The sequence below is a fragment of the Petromyzon marinus genome, unplaced genomic scaffold (assembly GCF_048934315.1).
Source record: "Petromyzon marinus isolate PM22_M1 ecotype Great Lakes invasive population unplaced genomic scaffold, UKy_Petmar_22M1.pri1.0 PM_G_Scaffold_34, whole genome shotgun sequence".
Classification (NCBI taxonomy): Eukaryota; Metazoa; Chordata; class Hyperoartia; order Petromyzontiformes; family Petromyzontidae; genus Petromyzon; species Petromyzon marinus.
In genome coordinates this window covers 2,133,937-2,153,571 of record NW_027422917.1, presented here as the reverse complement: position 1 = coordinate 2,153,571, position 19,635 = coordinate 2,133,937, and positions in this window count along the sequence as shown.

Genomic DNA, 19,635 nt, shown 5'->3' with positions numbered 1-19,635 from the left:
ATATAAGTATCTGTATGTAAGTGTCTCAGTGTCTGTATGTAAGTGTCTGTATGTAAGTGTCTCAGTGTCTGTATGTAAGTGTCTGTATGTAAGTGTCTGTATGTAAGTGTCTGTATGTAAGTGTCTCAGTGTCTGTATGTAAGTGTCTGTATGTAAGTGTCTCAGTGTCTGTATGTAAGTGTCTGTATTTAAGTGTCTATATATAAGTGTCTGTATGTAAGTGTCTCAGTGTCTGTATGTAAGTGTATGTAAGCATCTGTATGTAAGTGTCTATGTAAGTGTCTCAGTGTCTGTATGTAAGTGTCTGTATGTAAGTGTCTGTATGTAAGTGTCTTAGTGTCTGTATGTAAGTGTCTGTATGTAAGTGTCTAAGTGTCTGTATGTAAGTATCCTTATGTAAGAGTCTGTATGTAAGTGTCTGTATGTAAGCGTCTGTATGTAAGTGTCTGTATGTAAGTGTCTCAGTGTCTGTTTGTGTCAGTATGTAAGTGTCTGTATGTAAGTGTCTATGTAAGTGTCTGTATGTAAGTGCCTGTATGTAAGTGTCTGTATGTAAGTGTGTGTATGTAAGGGTCTGTATGTAAGTGTCTGTATGTAAGTGTCTCAGTATCTGTATGTAAATGTCTTTATGTAAGTGTCTGTATGTAAGTGTCTGTATGTAAGTGTCTGTATGTAAGTCTCAGTGTCTGTATGTCAGTGTGTGTTTGTAAGTGTCTGTATGTAAGTGTCTGTATGTAAGTGTCTGTATTTAAGTGTCTCAGTGTCTATAAGTAAGTGTCTAAGTAAGGGTCTGTATGTAAGTGTCTGTATGTAAGTGTCTGTATTTAAGTGTCTCAGTGTCTGTATGTAAGTGTATGTAAGCGTCTGTATGTAAGTGTCTATGTAAGTGTCTCAGTGTATGTATGTAAGTGTCTGTATGTAAGTGTCTGTATGTAAGTGTCTTTATGTAAGAGTCTGTATGTAAGTGTCTGTATGTAAGTGTCTAAGTGTCTGTATGTAAGTGTCTTTATGTAAGAGTCTGTATGTAAGTGTCTGTATGTAAGTGTCTAAGTGTCTGTATGTAAGGGTCTGTATGTAAGTGTCTGTATGTAAGTATCTGTATGTAAGTGTCTGTATGTCAGTGTCACAGTGTCAGTATGTAAGTGTCTGTATGTAAGTGTCTGTATGTAAGTGTCTGTATGTAAGTGTCTGTATGTAAGTGTCTGTATGTAAGTGTCTCAGTGTCTGTATGTAAGTGTCTGTATGTAAGCGTCTGTATGTAAGTGTCTCAGTGTCTGTATGTAAATGTCTGTATGTAAGTGTCTGTATGTAAGTATGTCAGTGTCTGTATGTAAGTGTCTGTATGTAAGCGTCTGTATGTAAGTGTCTATGTAAGTGTCTCAGTGTCTTTATATAAGTATCTGTATGTAAGTGTCTCAGTGTCTGTATGTAAGTGTCTGTATGTAAGTGTCTCAGTGTCTGTATGTAAGTGTCTGTATTTAAGTGTCTGTATATAAGTATCTGTATGTAAGTGTCTCAGTGTCTGTATGTAAGTGTATGTAAGCGTCTGTATGTAAGTGTCTATGTAAGTGTCTCAGTGTCTGTATGTAAGTGTCTGTATGTAAGTGTCTGTATGTAAGTGTGTAAGTGTCTGTATGTAAGTGTCTGTATGTAAGTGTCTAAGTGTCTGTATGTAAGTGTCTTTATGTAAGTGTCTGTATGTAAGTATCTGTATGTAAGTGTCTGTATGTCAGTGTCACAGTGTCAGTATGTAAGTGTCTGTATGTAAGTGTCTGTATGTAAGTGTCTGTATGTAAGTGTCTGTATGTAAGTGTCTGTATGTAAGTGTCTCAGTGTCTGTATGTAAGTGTCTGTATGTAAGCGTCTGTATGTAAGTGTCTCAGTGTCTGTATGTAAATGTCTGTATGTAAGTGTCTGTATGTAAGTATGTCAGTGTCTGTATGTAAGTGTCTGTATGTAAGCGTCTGTATGTAAGTGTCTATGTAAGTGTCTCAGTGTCTTTATATAAGTATCTGTATGTAAGTGTCTCAGTGTCTGTATGTAAGAGTCTGTATGTAAGTGTCTCAGTGTCTGTATGTAAGTGTCTGTATGTAAGTGTCTGTATGTAAGTGTCTGTATGTAAGTGTCTCAGTGTCTGTATGTAAGTGTCTGTATGTAAGTGTCTCAGTGTCTGTATGTAAGTGTCTGTATTTAAGTGTCTGTATATAAGTGTCTGTATGTAAGTGTCTCAGTGTCTGTATGTAAGTGTATGTAAGCGTCTGTATGTAAGTGTCTATGTAAGTGTCTCAGTGTCTGTATGTAAGTGTCTGTATGTAAGTGTCTGTATGTAAGTGTCTTAGTGTCTGTATGTAAGTGTCTGTATGTAAGTGTCTAAGTGTCTGTATGTAAGTATCCTTATGTAAGAGTCTGTATGTAAGTGTCTGTATGTAAGCGTCTGTATGTAAGTGTCTGTATGTAAGTGTCTCAGTGTCTGTTTGTGTCAGTATGTAAGTGTCTGTATGTAAGTGTCTATGTAAGTGTCTGTATGTAAGTGCCTGTATGTAAGTGTCTGTATGTAAGTGTGTGTATGTAAGGGTCTGTATGTAAGTGTCTGTATGTAAGTGTCTCAGTATCTGTATGTAAATGTCTTTATGTAAGTGTCTGTATGTAAGTGTCTGTATGTAAGTGTCTGTATGTAAGTCTCAGTGTCTGTATGTCAGTGTGTGTTTGTAAGTGTCTGTATGTAAGTGTCTGTATGTAAGTGTCTGTATTTAAGTGTCTCAGTGTCTATAAGTAAGTGTCTAAGTAAGGGTCTGTATGTAAGTGTCTGTATGTAAGTGTCTGTATGTTAAGTGTTTGTATGTAAGTGTCTGTATGTGAATATCTCAGTGTCTGTATGTAAGTTTCTGTATGTAAGTGTCTGTATGTAAGTGTCTCAGTGTCTGTATGTAAGTATCTGTATGTAAGTGTCTGTATGTAAGTGTCTGTATGTAAGTGTCTGTATGTTAAGTGTCTGTATGTAAGTGTCTGTATGTAAGTATCTCAGTGTCTGTATGTAAGTTTCTGTATGTAAGTGTCTGTATGAAAGTGTCTCAGTGTCTGTATGTAAGTGTCTGTATGTAAGTGTCTGTATGTAAGTATCTTTATGTAAATGTCTGTGTGTAAGTGTCTGTATGTAAGTGTCTTAGTGTCTGTATGTAAGTGTCTGTATGTAAGTGTCTGTATGTGTCTGTATGTAAGTGTCTGTATGTAAGTGTCTGTATGTAAGTGGCTGTATGTAAGTGTCTGTAAGTGTCTGTATGTAAGTATCTTTATGTAAGTGTCTGTATGTAAGTTTCTGTATGTAATTGTCTCTATGTAAGTATCTGTATGTAAGTGTCTGTATGTCAGTGTCACAGTGTCAGTATGTAAGTGTCTGTATGTAAGTGTCTGTATGTAAGTGTCTGTATGTAAGTGTCTGTATGTAAGTTTCTGTATGTAATTGTCTCTATGTAAGTATCTGTATGTAAGTGTCTGTATGTCAGTGTCACAGTGTCAGTATGTAAGTGTCTGTATGTAAGTGTCTGTATATAAGTGTCTGTATGTAAGTGTCTGTATGTAAGTGTCTCAGTGTCTGTATGTAAGTGTCTGTATGTAAGCGTCTGTATGTAAGTGTCTCAGTGTCTGTATGTAAATGTCTGTATGTAAGTGTCTGTATGTAAGTATCTCAGTGTCTGTATGTAAGTGTCTGTATGTAAGCGTCTGTATGTAAGTGTCTATGTAAGTGTCTCAGTGTCTTTATGTAAGTGTCTGTATGTAAGTGTCTCAGTGTCTGTATGTAAGTGTCTGTATGTAAGTGTTTGTATGTAAGTGTCTGTATGTAAGTGTCTCAGTGTCTGTATGTAAGTGTCTGTATGTAAGTGTCTCAGTGTCTGTATGTAAGTGTCTGTATTTAAGTGTCTGTATGTAAGTGTCTGTATGTAAGTGTCTCAGTGTCTGTATGTAAGTGTATGTAAGCGTCTGTATGTAAGTGTCTATGTAAGTGTCTCAGTGTATGTATGTAAGTGTCTGTATGTAAGTGTCTGTATGTAAGTGTCTTTATGTAAGAGTCTGTATGTAAGTGTCTGTATGTAAGTGTCTAAGTGTCTGTATGTAAGTGTCTTTATGTAAGAGTCTGTATGTAAGTGTCTGTATGTAAGTGTCTAAGTGTCTGTATGTAAGGGTCTGTATGTAAGTGTCTGTATGTAAGTATCTGTATGTAAGTGTCTGTATGTCAGTGTCACAGTGTCAGTATGTAAGTGTCTGTATGTAAGTGTCTGTATGTAAGTGTCTGTATGTAAGTGTCTGTATGTAAGTGTCTCAGTGTCTGTATGTAAGTGTCTGTATGTAAGCGTCTGTATGTAAGTGTCTCAGTGTCTGTATGTAAATGTCTGTATGTAAGTGTCTGTATGTAAGTATGTCAGTGTCTGTATGTAAGTGTCTGTATGTAAGCGTCTGTATGTAAGTGTCTATGTAAGTGTCTCAGTGTCTTTATATAAGTATCTGTATGTAAGTGTCTCAGTGTCTGTATGTAAGTGTCTGTATGTAAGTGTCTCAGTGTCTGTATGTAAGTGTCTGTATTTAAGTGTCTGTATATAAGTATCTGTATGTAAGTGTCTCAGTGTCTGTATGTAAGTGTATGTAAGCGTCTGTATGTAAGTGTCTATGTAAGTGTCTCAGTGTCTGTATGTAAGTGTCTGTATGTAAGTGTCTGTATGTAAGTGTCTTAGTGTCTGTATGTAAGTGTCTGTATGTAAGTGTCTAAGTGTCTGTATGTAAGTATCCTTATGTAAGAGTCTGTATGTAAGTGTCTGTATGTAAGTGTCTAAGTGTCTGTATGTAAGTGTCTTTATGTAAGAGTCTGTATGTAAGTGTCTGTATGTAAGTGTCTAAGTGTCTGTATGTAAGGGTCTGTATGTAAGTGTCTGTATGTAAGTATCTGTATGTAAGTGTCTGTATGTCAGTGTCACAGTGTCAGTATGTTAGTGTCTGTATGTAAGTGTCTGTATGTAAGTGTCTGTATGTAAGTGTCTGTACGTAAGTGTCTGTATGTAAGTGTCTCAGTGTCTGTATGTAAGTGTCTGTATGTAAGCGTCTGTATGTAAGTGTCTCAGTGTCTGTATGTAAATGTCTGTATGTAAGTGTCTGTATGTAAGTATGTCAGTGTCTGTATGTAAGTGTCTGTATGTAAGCGTCTGTATGTAAGTGTCTATGTAAGTGTCTCAGTGTCTTTATATAAGTATCTGTATGTAAGTGTCTCAGTGTCTGTATGTAAGTGTCTGTATGTAAGTGTCTCAGTGTCTGTATGTAAGTGTCTGTATGTAAGTGTCTGTATGAAAGTGTCTGTATGTAAGTGTCTCAGTGTCTGTATGTAAGTGTATGTAAGCGTCTGTATGTAAGTGTCTATGTAAGTGTCTCAGTGTCTGTATGTAAGTGTCTGTATGTAAGTGTCTGTATGTAAGTGTCTTAGTGTCTGTATGTAAGTGTCTGTATGTAAGTGTCTAAGTGTCTGTATGTAAGTATCCTTATGTAAGAGTCTGTATGTAAGTGTCTGTATGTAAGCGTCTGTATGTAAGTGTCTGTATGTAAGTGTCTCAGTGTCTGTTTGTGTCAGTATGTAAGTGTCTGTATGTAAGTGTCTATGTAAGTGTCTGTATGTAAGTGCCTGTATGTAAGTGTCTGTATGTAAGTGTGTGTATGTAAGGGTCTGTATGTAAGTGTCTGTATGTAAGTGTCTCAGTATCTGTATGTAAATGTCTTTATGTAAGTGTCTGTATGTAAGTGTCTGTATGTAAGTCTCAGTGTCTGTATGTCAGTGTGTGTTTGTAAGTGTCTGTATGTAAGTGTCTGTATGTAAGTGTCTGTATTTAAGTGTCTCAGTGTCTATAAGTAAGTGTCTAAGTAAGGGTCTGTATGTAAGTGTCTGTATGTAAGTGTCTGTATGTTAAGTGTTTGTATGTAAGTGTCTGTATGTGAATATCTCAGTGTCTGTATGTAAGTTTCTGTATGTAAGTGTCTGTATGTAAGTGTCTCAGTGTCTGTATGTAAGTATCTGTATGTAAGTGTCTGTATGTAAGTGTCTGTATGTAAGTGTCTGTATGTTAAGTGTCTGTATGTAAGTGTCTGTATGTAAGTATCTCAGTGTCTGTATGTAAGTTTCTGTATGTAAGTGTCTGTATGAAAGTGTCTCAGTGTCTGTATGTAAGTGTCGGTATGTAAGTGTCTGTATGTAAGTATCTTTATGTAAATGTCTGTGTGTAAGTGTCTGTATGTAAGTGTCTTAGTGTCTGTATGTAAGTGTCTGTATGTAAGTGTCTGTATGTGTCTGTATGTAAGTGTCTGTATGTAAGTGGCTGTATGTAAGTGTCTGTAAGTGTCTGTATGTAAGTATCTTTATGTAAGTGTCTGTATGTAAGTTTCTGTATGTAATTGTCTCTATGTAAGTATCTGTATGTAAGTGTCTGTATGTCAGTGTCACAGTGTCAGTATGTAAGTGTCTGTATGTAAGTGTCTGTATGTAAGTGTCTGTATGTAAGTGTCTGTATATAAGTGTCTGTATGTAAGTGTCTGTATGTAAGTGTCTCAGTGTCTGTATGTAAGTGTCTGTATGTAAGCGTCTGTATGTAAGTGTCTCAGTGTCTGTATGTAAATGTCTGTATGTAAGTGTCTGTATGTAAGTATCTCAGTGTCTGTATGTAAGTGTCTGTATGTAAGCGTCTGTATGTAAGTGTCTATGTAAGTGTCTCAGTGTCTTTATGTAAGTGTCTGTATGTAAGTGTCTCAGTGTCTGTATGTAAGTGTCTGTATGTAAGTGTTTGTATGTAAGTGTCTGTATGTAAGTGTCTCAGTGTCTGTATGTAAGTGTATGTATGTAAGTGTCTCAGTGTCTGTATGTAAGTGTCTGTAAGCGTCTGTATGTAAGTGTCTATGTAAGTGTCTCAGTGTCTGTATGTAAGTGTCTGTATGTAAGTCTCTGTATGTAAGTGTCTTAGTGTCTGTATGTAAGTGTCTGTATGTAATTGTCTGTATGTAAGTGTCTGTATGTAAGTGTCTAAGTGTCTGTATGTAAGGGTCTGTATGTAAGTGTCTGTATGTAAGTGTCTGTATGTAAGTGTCTGTATGTAAGTGGCTGTATGTGTCTGTATGTAAGTGTCTGTATGTAAGTGTCTGTATGTAAGTGGCTGTATGTAAGTGTCTGTAAGTGTCTGTATGTAAGTATCTTTATGTAAGTGTCTGTATGTAAGTTTCTGTATGTAATTGTCTCTATGTAAGTATCTGTATGTAAGTGTCTGTATGTCAGTGTCACAGTGTCAGTATGTAAGTGTCTGTATGTAAGTGTCTGTATGTAAGTGTCTGTATGTAAGTGTCTGTATATAAGTGTCTGTATGTAAGTGTCTGTATGTAAGTGTCTCAGTGTCTGTATGTAAGTGTCTGTATGTAAGCGTCTGTATGTAAGTGTCTCAGTGTCTGTATGTAAATGTCTGTATGTAAGTGTCTGTATGTAAGTATCTCAGTGTCTGTATGTAAGTGTCTGTATGTAAGCGTCTGTATGTAAGTGTCTATGTAAGTGTCTCAGTGTCTTTATGTAAGTGTCTGTATGTAAGTGTCTCAGTGTCTGTATGTAAGTGTCTGTATGTAAGTGTTTGTATGTAAGTGTCTGTATGTAAGTGTCTCAGTGTCTGTATGTAAGTGTCTGTATGTAAGTGTCTCAGTGTCTGTATGTAAGTGTCTGTAAGCGTCTGTATGTAAGTGTCTATGTAAGTGTCTCAGTGTCTGTATGTAAGTGTCTGTATGTAAGTCTCTGTATGTAAGTGTCTTAGTGTCTGTATGTAAGTGTCTGTATGTAATTGTCTGTATGTAAGTGTCTGTATGTAAGTGTCTAAGTGTCTGTATGTAAGGGTCTGTATGTAAGTGTCTGTATGTAAGTGTCTGTATGTAAGTGTCTGTATGTATGTGTTTGTATGTAAGTGTCTGTATGTAAGTGTCTCAGTGTCTGTTTGTGTCAGTATGTAAGTGTCTGTATGTAAGTGTCTATGTAAGTGTCTGTATGTAAGTGCCTGTATGTAAGTGTCTGTATGTAAGTGTGTGTATGTAAGGGTCTGTATGTAAGTGTCTGTATGTAAGTGTCTCAGTATCTGTATGTAAATGTCTTTATGTAAGTATCTGTATGTAAGTGTCTGTATGTAAGTGTCTGTATGTAAGTCTCAGTGTCTGTATGTCAGTGTGTGTTTGTAAGTGTCTGTATGTAAGTGTCTGTATGTAAGTGTCTGTATTTAAGTGTCTCAGTGTCTATAAGTAAGTGTCTAAGTAAGGGTCTGTATGTAAGTGTCTGTATGTAAGTGTCTGTATGTTAAGTGTTTGTATGTAAGTGTCTGTATGTGAATATCTCAGTGTCTGTATGTAAGTGTCTGTATGTAAGTGTCTGTATGTAAGTGTCTCAGTGTCTGTATGTAAGTATCTGTATGTAAGTGTCTGTATGTAAGTGTCTGTATGTAAGTGTCTGTATGTTAAGTGTCTGTATGTAAGTGTCTGTATGTAAGTATCTCAGTGTCTGTATGTAAGTTTCTGTATGTAAGTGTCTGTATGAAAGTGTCTCAGTGTCTGTATGTAAGTGTCTGTATGTAAGTGTCTGTATGTAAGTATCTTTATGTAAATGTCTGTGTGTAAGTGTCTGTATGTAAGTGTCTTAGTGTCTGTATGTAAGTGTCTGTATGTAAGTGTCTGTATGTGTCTGTATGTAAGTGTCTGTATGTAAGTGTCTGTATGTAAGTGGCTGTATGTAAGTGTCTGTAAGTGTCTGTATGTAAGTATCTTTATGTAAGTGTCTGTATGTAAGTTTCTGTATGTAATTGTCTCTATGTAAGTATCTGTATGTAAGTGTCTGTATGTCAGTGTCACAGTGTCAGTATGTAAGTGTCTGTATGTAAGTGTCTGTATGTAAGTGTCTGTATGTAAGTGTCTGTATATAAGTGTCTGTATGTAAGTGTCTGTATGTAAGTGTCTCAGTGTCTGTATGTAAGTGTCTGTATGTAAGCGTCTGTATGTAAGTGTCTCAGTGTCTGTATGTAAATGTCTGTATGTAAGTGTCTGTATGTAAGTATCTCAGTGTCTGTATGTAAGTGTCTGTATGTAAGCGTCTGTATGTAAGTGTCTATGTAAGTGTCTCAGTGTCTTTATGTAAGTGTCTGTATGTAAGTGTCTCAGTGTCTGTATGTAAGTGTCTGTATGTAAGTGTTTGTATGTAAGTGTCTGTATGTAAGTGTCTCAGTGTCTGTATGTAAGTGTCTGTATGTAAGTGTCTCAGTGTCTGTATGTAAGTGTCTGTATTTAAGTGTCTGTATGTAAGTGTCTGTATGTAAGTGTCTCAGTGTCTGTATGTAAGTGTATGTAAGCGTCTGTATGTAAGTGTCTATGTAAGTGTCTCAGTGTATGTATGTAAGTGTCTGTATGTAAGTGTCTGTATGTAAGTGTCTTTATGTAAGAGTCTGTATGTAAGTGTCTGTATGTAAGTGTCTAAGTGTCTGTATGTAAGTGTCTTTATGTAAGAGTCTGTATGTAAGTGTCTGTATGTAAGTGTCTAAGTGTCTGTATGTAAGGGTCTGTATGTAAGTGTCTGTATGTAAGTATCTGTATGTAAGTGTCTGTATGTCAGTGTCACAGTGTCAGTATGTAAGTGTCTGTATGTAAGTGTCTGTATGTAAGTGTCTGTATGTAAGTGTCTGTATGTAAGTGTCTGTATGTAAGTGTCTCAGTGTCTGTATGTAAGTGTCTGTATGTAAGCGTCTGTATGTAAGTGTCTCAGTGTCTGTATGTAAATGTCTGTATGTAAGTGTCTGTATGTAAGTATGTCAGTGTCTGTATGTAAGTGTCTGTATGTAAGCGTCTGTATGTAAGTGTCTATGTAAGTGTCTCAGTGTCTTTATATAAGTATCTGTATGTAAGTGTCTCAGTGTCTGTATGTAAGTGTCTGTATGTAAGTGTCTCAGTGTCTGTATGTAAGTGTCTGTATTTAAGTGTCTGTATATAAGTATCTGTATGTAAGTGTCTCAGTGTCTGTATGTAAGTGTATGTAAGCGTCTGTATGTAAGTGTCTATGTAAGTGTCTCAGTGTCTTTATGTAAGTGTCTGTATGTAAGTTTCTGTATGTAAGTGTCTTAGTGTCTGTATGTAAGTGTCTGTATGTAAGTGTCTAAGTGTCTGTATGTAAGTATCCTTATGTAAGAGTCTGTATGTAAGTGTCTGTATGTAAGTGTCTAAGTGTCTGTATGTAAGTGTCTTTATGTAAGAGTCTGTATGTAAGTGTCTGTATGTAAGTGTCTAAGTGTCTGTATGTAAGGGTCTGTATGTAAGTGTCTGTATGTAAGTATCTGTATGTAAGTGTCTGTATGTCAGTGTCACAGTGTCAGTATGTAAGTGTCTGTATGTAAGTGTCTGTATGTAAGTGTCTGTATGTAAGTGTCTGTATGTAAGTGTCTGTATGTAAGTGTCTCAGTGTCTGTATGTAAGTGTCTGTATGTAAGCGTCTGTATGTAAGTGTCTCAGTATCTGTATGTAAATGTCTTTATGTAAGTGTCTGTATGTAAGTGTCTGTATGTAAGTGTCTGTATGTAAGTCTCAGTGTCTGTATGTCAGTGTGTGTTTGTAAGTGTCTGTATGTAAGTGTCTGTATGTAAGTGTCTGTATTTAAGTGTCTCAGTGTCTATAAGTAAGTGTCTAAGTAAGGGTCTGTATGTAAGTGTCTGTATGTAAGTGTCTGTATGTTAAGTGTTTGTATGTAAGTGTCTGTATGTGAATATCTCAGTGTCTGTATGTAAGTGTCTGTATGTAAGTGTCTGTATGTAAGTGTCTCAGTGTCTGTATGTAAGTATCTGTATGTAAGTGTCTGTATGTAAGTGTCTGTATGTAAGTGTCTGTATGTTAAGTGTCTGTATGTAAGTGTCTGTATGTAAGTATCTCAGTGTCTGTATGTAAGTTTCTGTATGTAAGTGTCTGTATGAAAGTGTCTCAGTGTCTGTATGTAAGTGTCTGTATGTAAGTGTCTGTATGTAAGTATCTTTATGTAAATGTCTGTGTGTAAGTGTCTGTATGTAAGTGTCTTAGTGTCTGTATGTAAGTGTCTGTATGTAAGTGTCTGTATGTGTCTGTATGTAAGTGTCTGTATGTAAGTGTCTGTATGTAAGTGGCTGTATGTAAGTGTCTGTAAGTGTCTGTATGTAAGTATCTTTATGTAAGTGTCTGTATGTAAGTTTCTGTATGTAATTGTCTCTATGTAAGTATCTGTATGTAAGTGTCTGTATGTCAGTGTCACAGTGTCAGTATGTAAGTGTCTGTATGTAAGTGTCTGTATGTAAGTGTCTGTATGTAAGTGTCTGTATATAAGTGTCTGTATGTAAGTGTCTGTATGTAAGTGTCTCAGTGTCTGTATGTAAGTGTCTGTATGTAAGCGTCTGTATGTAAGTGTCTCAGTGTCTGTATGTAAATGTCTGTATGTAAGTGTCTGTATGTAAGTATCTCAGTGTCTGTATGTAAGTGTCTGTATGTAAGCGTCTGTATGTAAGTGTCTATGTAAGTGTCTCAGTGTCTTTATGTAAGTGTCTGTATGTAAGTGTCTCAGTGTCTGTATGTAAGTGTCTGTATGTAAGTGTTTGTATGTAAGTGTCTGTATGTAAGTGTCTCAGTGTCTGTATGTAAGTGTCTGTATGTAAGTGTCTCAGTGTCTGTATGTAAGTGTCTGTATTTAAGTGTCTGTATGTAAGTGTCTGTATGTAAGTGTCTCAGTGTCTGTATGTAAGTGTATGTAAGCGTCTGTATGTAAGTGTCTATGTAAGTGTCTCAGTGTATGTATGTAAGTGTCTGTATGTAAGTGTCTGTATGTAAGTGTCTTTATGTAAGAGTCTGTATGTAAGTGTCTGTATGTAAGTGTCTAAGTGTCTGTATGTAAGTGTCTTTATGTAAGAGTCTGTATGTAAGTGTCTGTATGTAAGTGTCTAAGTGTCTGTATGTAAGGGTCTGTATGTAAGTGTCTGTATGTAAGTATCTGTATGTAAGTGTCTGTATGTCAGTGTCACAGTGTCAGTATGTAAGTGTCTGTATGTAAGTGTCTGTATGTAAGTGTCTGTATGTAAGTGTCTGTATGTAAGTGTCTCAGTGTCTGTATGTAAGTGTCTGTATGTAAGCGTCTGTATGTAAGTGTCTCAGTGTCTGTATGTAAATGTCTGTATGTAAGTGTCTGTATGTAAGTATGTCAGTGTCTGTATGTAAGTGTCTGTATGTAAGCGTCTGTATGTAAGTGTCTATGTAAGTGTCTCAGTGTCTTTATATAAGTATCTGTATGTAAGTGTCTCAGTGTCTGTATGTAAGTGTCTGTATGTAAGTGTCTCAGTGTCTGTATGTAAGTGTCTGTATTTAAGTGTCTGTATATAAGTATCTGTATGTAAGTGTCTCAGTGTCTGTATGTAAGTGTATGTAAGCGTCTGTATGTAAGTGTCTATGTAAGTGTCTCAGTGTCTTTATGTAAGTGTCTGTATGTAAGTTTCTGTATGTAAGTGTCTTAGTGTCTGTATGTAAGTGTCTGTATGTAAGTGTCTAAGTGTCTGTATGTAAGTATCCTTATGTAAGAGTCTGTATGTAAGTGTCTGTATGTAAGTGTCTAAGTGTCTGTATGTAAGTGTCTTTATGTAAGAGTCTGTATGTAAGTGTCTGTATGTAAGTGTCTAAGTGTCTGTATGTAAGGGTCTGTATGTAAGTGTCTGTATGTAAGTATCTGTATGTAAGTGTCTGTATGTCAGTGTCACAGTGTCAGTATGTAAGTGTCTGTATGTAAGTGTCTGTATGTAAGTGTCTGTATGTAAGTGTCTGTATGTAAGTGTCTGTATGTAAGTGTCTCAGTGTCTGTATGTAAGTGTCTGTATGTAAGCGTCTGTATGTAAGTGTCTCAGTGTCTGTATGTAAATGTCTGTATGTAAGTGTCTGTATGTAAGTATGTCAGTGTCTGTATGTAAGTGTCTGTATGTAAGCGTCTGTATGTAAGTGTCTATGTAAGTGTCTCAGTGTCTTTATATAAGTATCTGTATGTAAGTGTCTCAGTGTCTGTATGTAAGTGTCTGTATGTAAGTGTCTCAGTGTCTGTATGTAAGTGTCTGTATGTAAGTGTCTGTATGTAAGTGTCTGTATGTAAGTGTCTCAGTGTCTGTATGTAAGTGTCTGTATGTAAGTGTCTCAGTGTCTGTATGTAAGTGTCTGTATTTAAATGTCTGTATATAAGTGTCTGTATGTAAGTGTCTCAGTGTCTGTATGTAAGTGTCTGTATGTAAGTGTCTTCGTGTCTGTATGTAAGTGTCTGTATGTAAGTGTCTGTATGTAAGTGTCTCAGCGTCTGTATGTGTCTGTATGTAAGTGTCTCAGTGTCTGTATGTAAGTGTCTGTATGTAAGTGTCTGTATGTAAGTGTCTCAGTGTCTGTATGTAAGTGTATGTAAGCGTCTGTATGTAAGTGTCTATGTAAGTGTCTCAGTGTCTGTATGTAAGTGTCTGTATGTAAGTCTCTGTATGTAAGTGTCTTAGTGTCTGTATGTAAGTGTCTGTATGTAATTGTCTGTATGTAAGTGTCTGTATGTAAGTGTCTAAGTGTCTGTATGTAAGGGTCTGTATGTAAGTGTCTGTATGTAAGTGTCTGTATGTAAGTGTCTGTATGTATGTGTTTGTATGTAAGTGTCTGTATGTAAGTGTCTCAGTGTCTGTTTGTGTCAGTATGTAAGTGTCTGTATGTAAGTGTCTATGTAAGTGTCTGTATGTAAGTGCCTGTATGTAAGTGTCTGTATGTAAGTGTGTGTATGTAAGGGTCTGTATGTAAGTGTCTGTATGTAAGTGTCTCAGTATCTGTATGTAAATGTCTTTATGTAAGTGTCTGTATGTAAGTGTCTGTATGTAAGTGTCTGTATGTAAGTCTCAGTGTCTGTATGTCAGTGTGTGTTTGTAAGTGTCTGTATGTAAGTGTCTGTATGTAAGTGTCTGTATTTAAGTGTCTCAGTGTCTATAAGTAAGTGTCTAAGTAAGGGTCTGTATGTAAGTGTCTGTATGTAAGTGTCTGTATGTTAAGTGTTTGTATGTAAGTGTCTGTATGTGAATATCTCAGTGTCTGTATGTAAGTGTCTGTATGTAAGTGTCTGTATGTAAGTGTCTCAGTGTCTGTATGTAAGTATCTGTATGTAAGTGTCTGTATGTAAGTGTCTGTATGTAAGTGTCTGTATGTTAAGTGTCTGTATGTAAGTGTCTGTATGTAAGTATCTCAGTGTCTGTATGTAAGTTTCTGTATGTAAGTGTCTGTATGAAAGTGTCTCAGTGTCTGTATGTAAGTGTCTGTATGTAAGTGTCTGTATGTAAGTATCTTTATGTAAATGTCTGTGTGTAAGTGTCTGTATGTAAGTGTCTTAGTGTCTGTATGTAAGTGTCTGTATGTAAGTGTCTGTATGTGTCTGTATGTAAGTGTCTGTATGTAAGTGTCTGTATGTAAGTGGCTGTATGTAAGTGTCTGTAAGTGTCTGTATGTAAGTATCTTTATGTAAGTGTCTGTATGTAAGTTTCTGTATGTAATTGTCTCTATGTAAGTATCTGTATGTAAGTGTCTGTATGTCAGTGTCACAGTGTCAGTATGTAAGTGTCTGTATGTAAGTGTCTGTATGTAAGTGTCTGTATGTAAGTGTCTGTATATAAGTGTCTGTATGTAAGTGTCTGTATGTAAGTGTCTCAGTGTCTGTATGTAAGTGTCTGTATGTAAGCGTCTGTATGTAAGTGTCTCAGTGTCTGTATGTAAATGTCTGTATGTAAGTGTCTGTATGTAAGTATCTCAGTGTCTGTATGTAAGTGTCTGTATGTAAGCGTCTGTATGTAAGTGTCTATGTAAGTGTCTCAGTGTCTTTATGTAAGTGTCTGTATGTAAGTGTCTCAGTGTCTGTATGTAAGTGTCTGTATGTAAGTGTTTGTATGTAAGTGTCTGTATGTAAGTGTCTCAGTGTCTGTATGTAAGTGTCTGTATGTAAGTGTATGTAAGCGTCTGTATGTAAGTGTCTATGTAAGTGTCTCAGTGTATGTATGTAAGTGTCTGTATGTAAGTGTCTGTATGTAAGTGTCTTTATGTAAGAGTCTGTATGTAAGTGTCTGTATGTAAGTGTCTAAGTGTCTGTATGTAAGTGTCTTTATGTAAGAGTCTGTATGTAAGTGTCTGTATGTAAGTGTCTAAGTGTCTGTATGTAAGGGTCTGTATGTAAGTGTCTGTATGTAAGTATCTGTATGTAAGTGTCTGTATGTCAGTGTCACAGTGTCAGTATGTAAGTGTCTGTATGTAAGTGTCTGTATGTAAGTGTCTGTATGTAAGTGTCTGTATGTAAGTGTCTGTATGTAAGTGTCTCAGTGTCTGTATGTAAGTGTCTGTATGTAAGCGTCTGTATGTAAGTGTCTCAGTGTCTGTATGTAAATGTCTGTATGTAAGTGTCTGTATGTAAGTATGTAAGTGTCTGTATGTAAGTGTATGTAAGCGTCTGTATGTAAGTGTCTATGTAAGTGTCTCAGTGTATGTATGTAAGTGTCTGTATGTAAGTGTCTGTATGTAAGTGTCTTTATGTAAGAGTCTGTATGTAAGTGTCTGTATGTAAGTGTCTAAGTGTCTGTATGTAAGTGTCTTTATGTAAGAGTCTGTATGTAAGTGTCTGTATGTAAGTGTCTAAGTGTCTGTATGTAAGGGTCTGTATGTAAGTGTCTGTATGTAAGTATCTGTATGTAAGTGTCTGTATGTCAGTGTCACAGTGTCAGTATGTAAGTGTCTGTATGTAAGTGTCTGTATGTAAGTGTCTGTATGTAAGTGTCTGTATGTAAGTGTCTGTATGTAAGTGTCTCAGTGTCTGTATGTAAGTGTCTGTATGTAAGCGTCTGTATGTAAGTGTCTCAGTGTCTGTATGTAAATGTCTGTATGTAAGTGTCTGTATGTAAGTATGTCAGTGTCTGTATGTAAGTGTCTGTATGTAAGCGTCTGTATGTAAGTGTCTATGTAAGTGTCTCAGTGTCTTTATATAAGTATCTGTATGTAAGTGTCTCAGTGTCTGTATGTAAGTGTCTGTATGTAAGTGTCTCAGTGTCTGTATGTAAGTGTCTGTATTTAAGTGTCTGTATATAAGTATCTGTATGTAAGTGTCTCAGTGTCTGTATGTAAGTGTATGTAAGCGTCTGTATGTAAGTGTCTATGTAAGTGTCTCAGTGTCTGTATGTAAGTGTCTGTATGTAAGTTTCTGTATCTAAGTGTCTTAGTGTCTGTATGTAAGTGTCTGTATGTAAGTGTCTAAGTGTCTGTATGTAAGTATCCTTATGTAAGAGTCTGTATGTAAGTGTCTGTATGTAAGTGTCTAAGTGTCTGTATGTAAGTGTCTTTATGTAAGAGTCTGTATGTAAGTGTCTGTATGTAAGTGTCTAAGTGTCTGTATGTAAGGGTCTGTATGTAAGTGTCTGTATGTAAGTATCTGTATGTAAGTGTCTGTATGTCAGTGTCACAGTGTCAGTATGTAAGTGTCTGTATGTAAGTGTCTGTATGTAAGTGTCTGTATGTAAGTTTCTGTATGTAAGTGTCTGTATGTAAGTGTCTCAGTGTCTGTATGTAAGTGTCTGTATGTAAGCGTCTGTATGTAAGTGTCTCAGTGTCTGTATGTAAATGTCTGTATGTAAGTGTCTGTATGTAAGTATGTCAGTGTCTGTATGTAAGTGTCTGTATGTAAGCGTCTGTATGTAAGTGTCTATGTAAGTGTCTCAGTGTCTTTATATAAGTATCTGTATGTAAGTGTCTCAGTGTCTGTATGTAAGTGTCTGTATGTAAGTGTCTCAGTGTCTGTATGTAAGTGTCTGTATGTAAGTGTCTGTATGTAAGTGTCTGTATGTAAGTGTCTCAGTGTCTGTATGTAAGTGTCTGTATGTAAGTGTCTCAGTGTCTGTATGTAAGTGTCTGTATTTAAGTGTCTGTATATAAGTGTCTGTATGTAAGTGTCTCAGTGTCTGTATGTAAGTGTCTGTATGTAAGTGTCTTCGTGTCTGTATGTAAGTGTCTGTATGTAAGTGTCTGTATGTAAGTGTCTCAGCGTCTGTATGTGTCTGTATGTAAGTGTCTCAGTGTCTGTATGTAAGTGTCTGTATGTAAGTGTCTGTATGTAAGTGTCTCAGTGTCTGTATGTAAGTGTATGTAAGCGTCTGTATGTAAGTGTCTATGTAAGTGTCTCAGTGTCTGTATGTAAGTGTCTGTATGTAAGTCTCTGTATGTAAGTGTCTTAGTGTCTGTATGTATGTGTTTGTATGTAAGTGTCTGTATGTAAGTGTCTCAGTGTCTGTATGTAAGTGTCTGTATGTAAGTCTCTGTATGTAAGTGTCTTAGTGTCTGTATGTAAGTGTCTGTATGTATGTGTTTGTATGTAAGTGTCTGTATGTAAGTGTCTCAGTGTCTGTTTGTGTCAGTATGTAAGTGTCTGTATGTAAGTGTCTATGTAAGTGTCTGTATGTAAGTGTCTGTATGTTAAGTGTCTGTATGTAAGTGTCTGTATGTAAGTATCTCAGTGTCTGTATGTAAGTTTCTGTATGTAAGTGTCTGTATGAAAGTGTCTCAGTGTCTGTATGTAAGTGTCTGTATGTAAGTGTCTGTATGTAAGTATCTTTATGTAAATGTCTGTGTGTAAGTGTCTGTATGTAAGTGTCTTAGTGTCTGTATGTGAGTGTCTGTATGTAAGTGTCTGTATGTGTCTGTATGTAAGTGTCTGTATGTAAGTGTCTGTATGTAAGTGGCTGTATGTAAGTGTCTGTAAGTGTCTGTATGTAAGTATCTTTATGTAAGTGTCTGTATGTAAGTTTCTGTATGTAATTGTCTCTATGTAAGTATCTGTATGTAAGTGTCTGTATGTCAGTGTCACAGTGTCAGTATGTAAGTGTCTGTATGTAAGTGTCTGTATGTAAGTGTCTGTATGTAAGTGTCTGTATATAAGTGTCTGTATGTAAGTGTCTGTATGTAAGTGTCTCAGTGTCTGTATGTAAGTGTCTGTATGTAAGCGTCTGTATGTAAGTGTCTCAGTGTCTGTATGTAAATGTCTGTATGTAAGAGTCTGTATGTAAGTATCTCAGTGTCTGTATGTAAGTGTCTGTATGTAAGCGTCTGTATGTAAGTGTCTATGTAAGTGTCTCAGTGTCTTTATGTAAGTGTCTGTATGTAAGTGTCTCAGTGTCTGTATGTAAGTGTCTGTATGTAAGTGTTTGTATGTAAGTGTCTGTATGTAAGTGTCTCAGTGTCTGTATGTAAGTGTCTGTATGTAAGTGTCTCAGTGTCTGTATGTAAGTGTCTGTATTTAAGTGTCTGTATGTAAGTGTCTGTATGTAAGTGTCTCAGTGTCTGTATGTAAGTGTATGTAAGCGTCTGTATGTAAGTGTCTATGTAAGTGTCTCAGTGTATGTATGTAAGTGTCTGTATGTAAGTGTCTGTATGTAAGTGTCTTTATGTAAGAGTCTGTATGTAAGTGTCTGTATGTAAGTGTCTAAGTGTCTGTATGTAAGTGTCTTTATGTAAGAGTCTGTATGTAAGTGTCTGTATGTAAGTGTCTAAGTGTCTGTATGTAAGGGTCTGTATGTAAGTGTCTGTATGTAAGTATCTGTATGTAAGTGTCTGTATGTCAGTGTCACAGTGTCAGTATGTAAGTGTCTGTATGTAAGTGTCTGTATGTAAGTGTCTGTATGTAAGTGTCTGTATGTAAGTGTCTGTATGTAAGTGTCTCAGTGTCTGTATGTAAGTGTCTGTATGTAAGCGTCTGTATGTAAGTGTCTCAGTGTCTGTATGTAAATGTCTGTATGTAAGTGTCTGTATGTAAGTATGTCAGTGTCTGTATGTAAGTGTCTGTATGTAAGCGTCTGTATGTAAGTGTCTATGTAAGTGTCTCAGTGTCTTTATATAAGTATCTGTATGTAAGTGTCTCAGTGTCTGTATGTAAGTGTCTGTATGTAAGTGTCTCAGTGTCTGTATGTAAGTGTCTGTATTTAAGTGTCTGTATATAAGTATCTGTATGTAAGTGTCTCAGTGTCTGTATGTAAGTGTATGTAAGCGTCTGTATGTAAGTGTCTATGTAAGTGTCTCAGTGTCTGTATGTAAGTGTCTGTATGTAAGTGTCTGTATGTAAGTGTCTTAGTGTCTGTATGTAAGTGTCTGTATGTAAGTGTCTAAGTGTCTGTATGTAAGTATCCTTATGTAAGAGTCTGTATGTAAGTGTCTGTATGTAAGTGTCTAAGTGTCTGTATGTAAGTGTCTTTATGTAAGAGTCTGTATGTAAGTGTCTGTATGTAAGTGTCTAAGTGTCTGTATGTAAGGGTCTGTATGTAAGTGTCTGTATGTAAGTATCTGTATGTAAGTGTCTGTATGTCAGTGTCACAGTGTCAGTATGTAAGTGTCTGTATGTAAGTGTCTGTATGTAAGTGTCTGTATGTAAGTGTCTGTATGTAAGTGTCTGTATGTAAGTGTCTCAGTGTCTGTATGTAAGTGTCTGTATGTAAGCATCTGTATGTAAGTGTCTCAGTGTCTGTATGTAAATGTCTGTATGTAAGTGTCTGTATGTAAGTATGTCAGTGTCTGTAT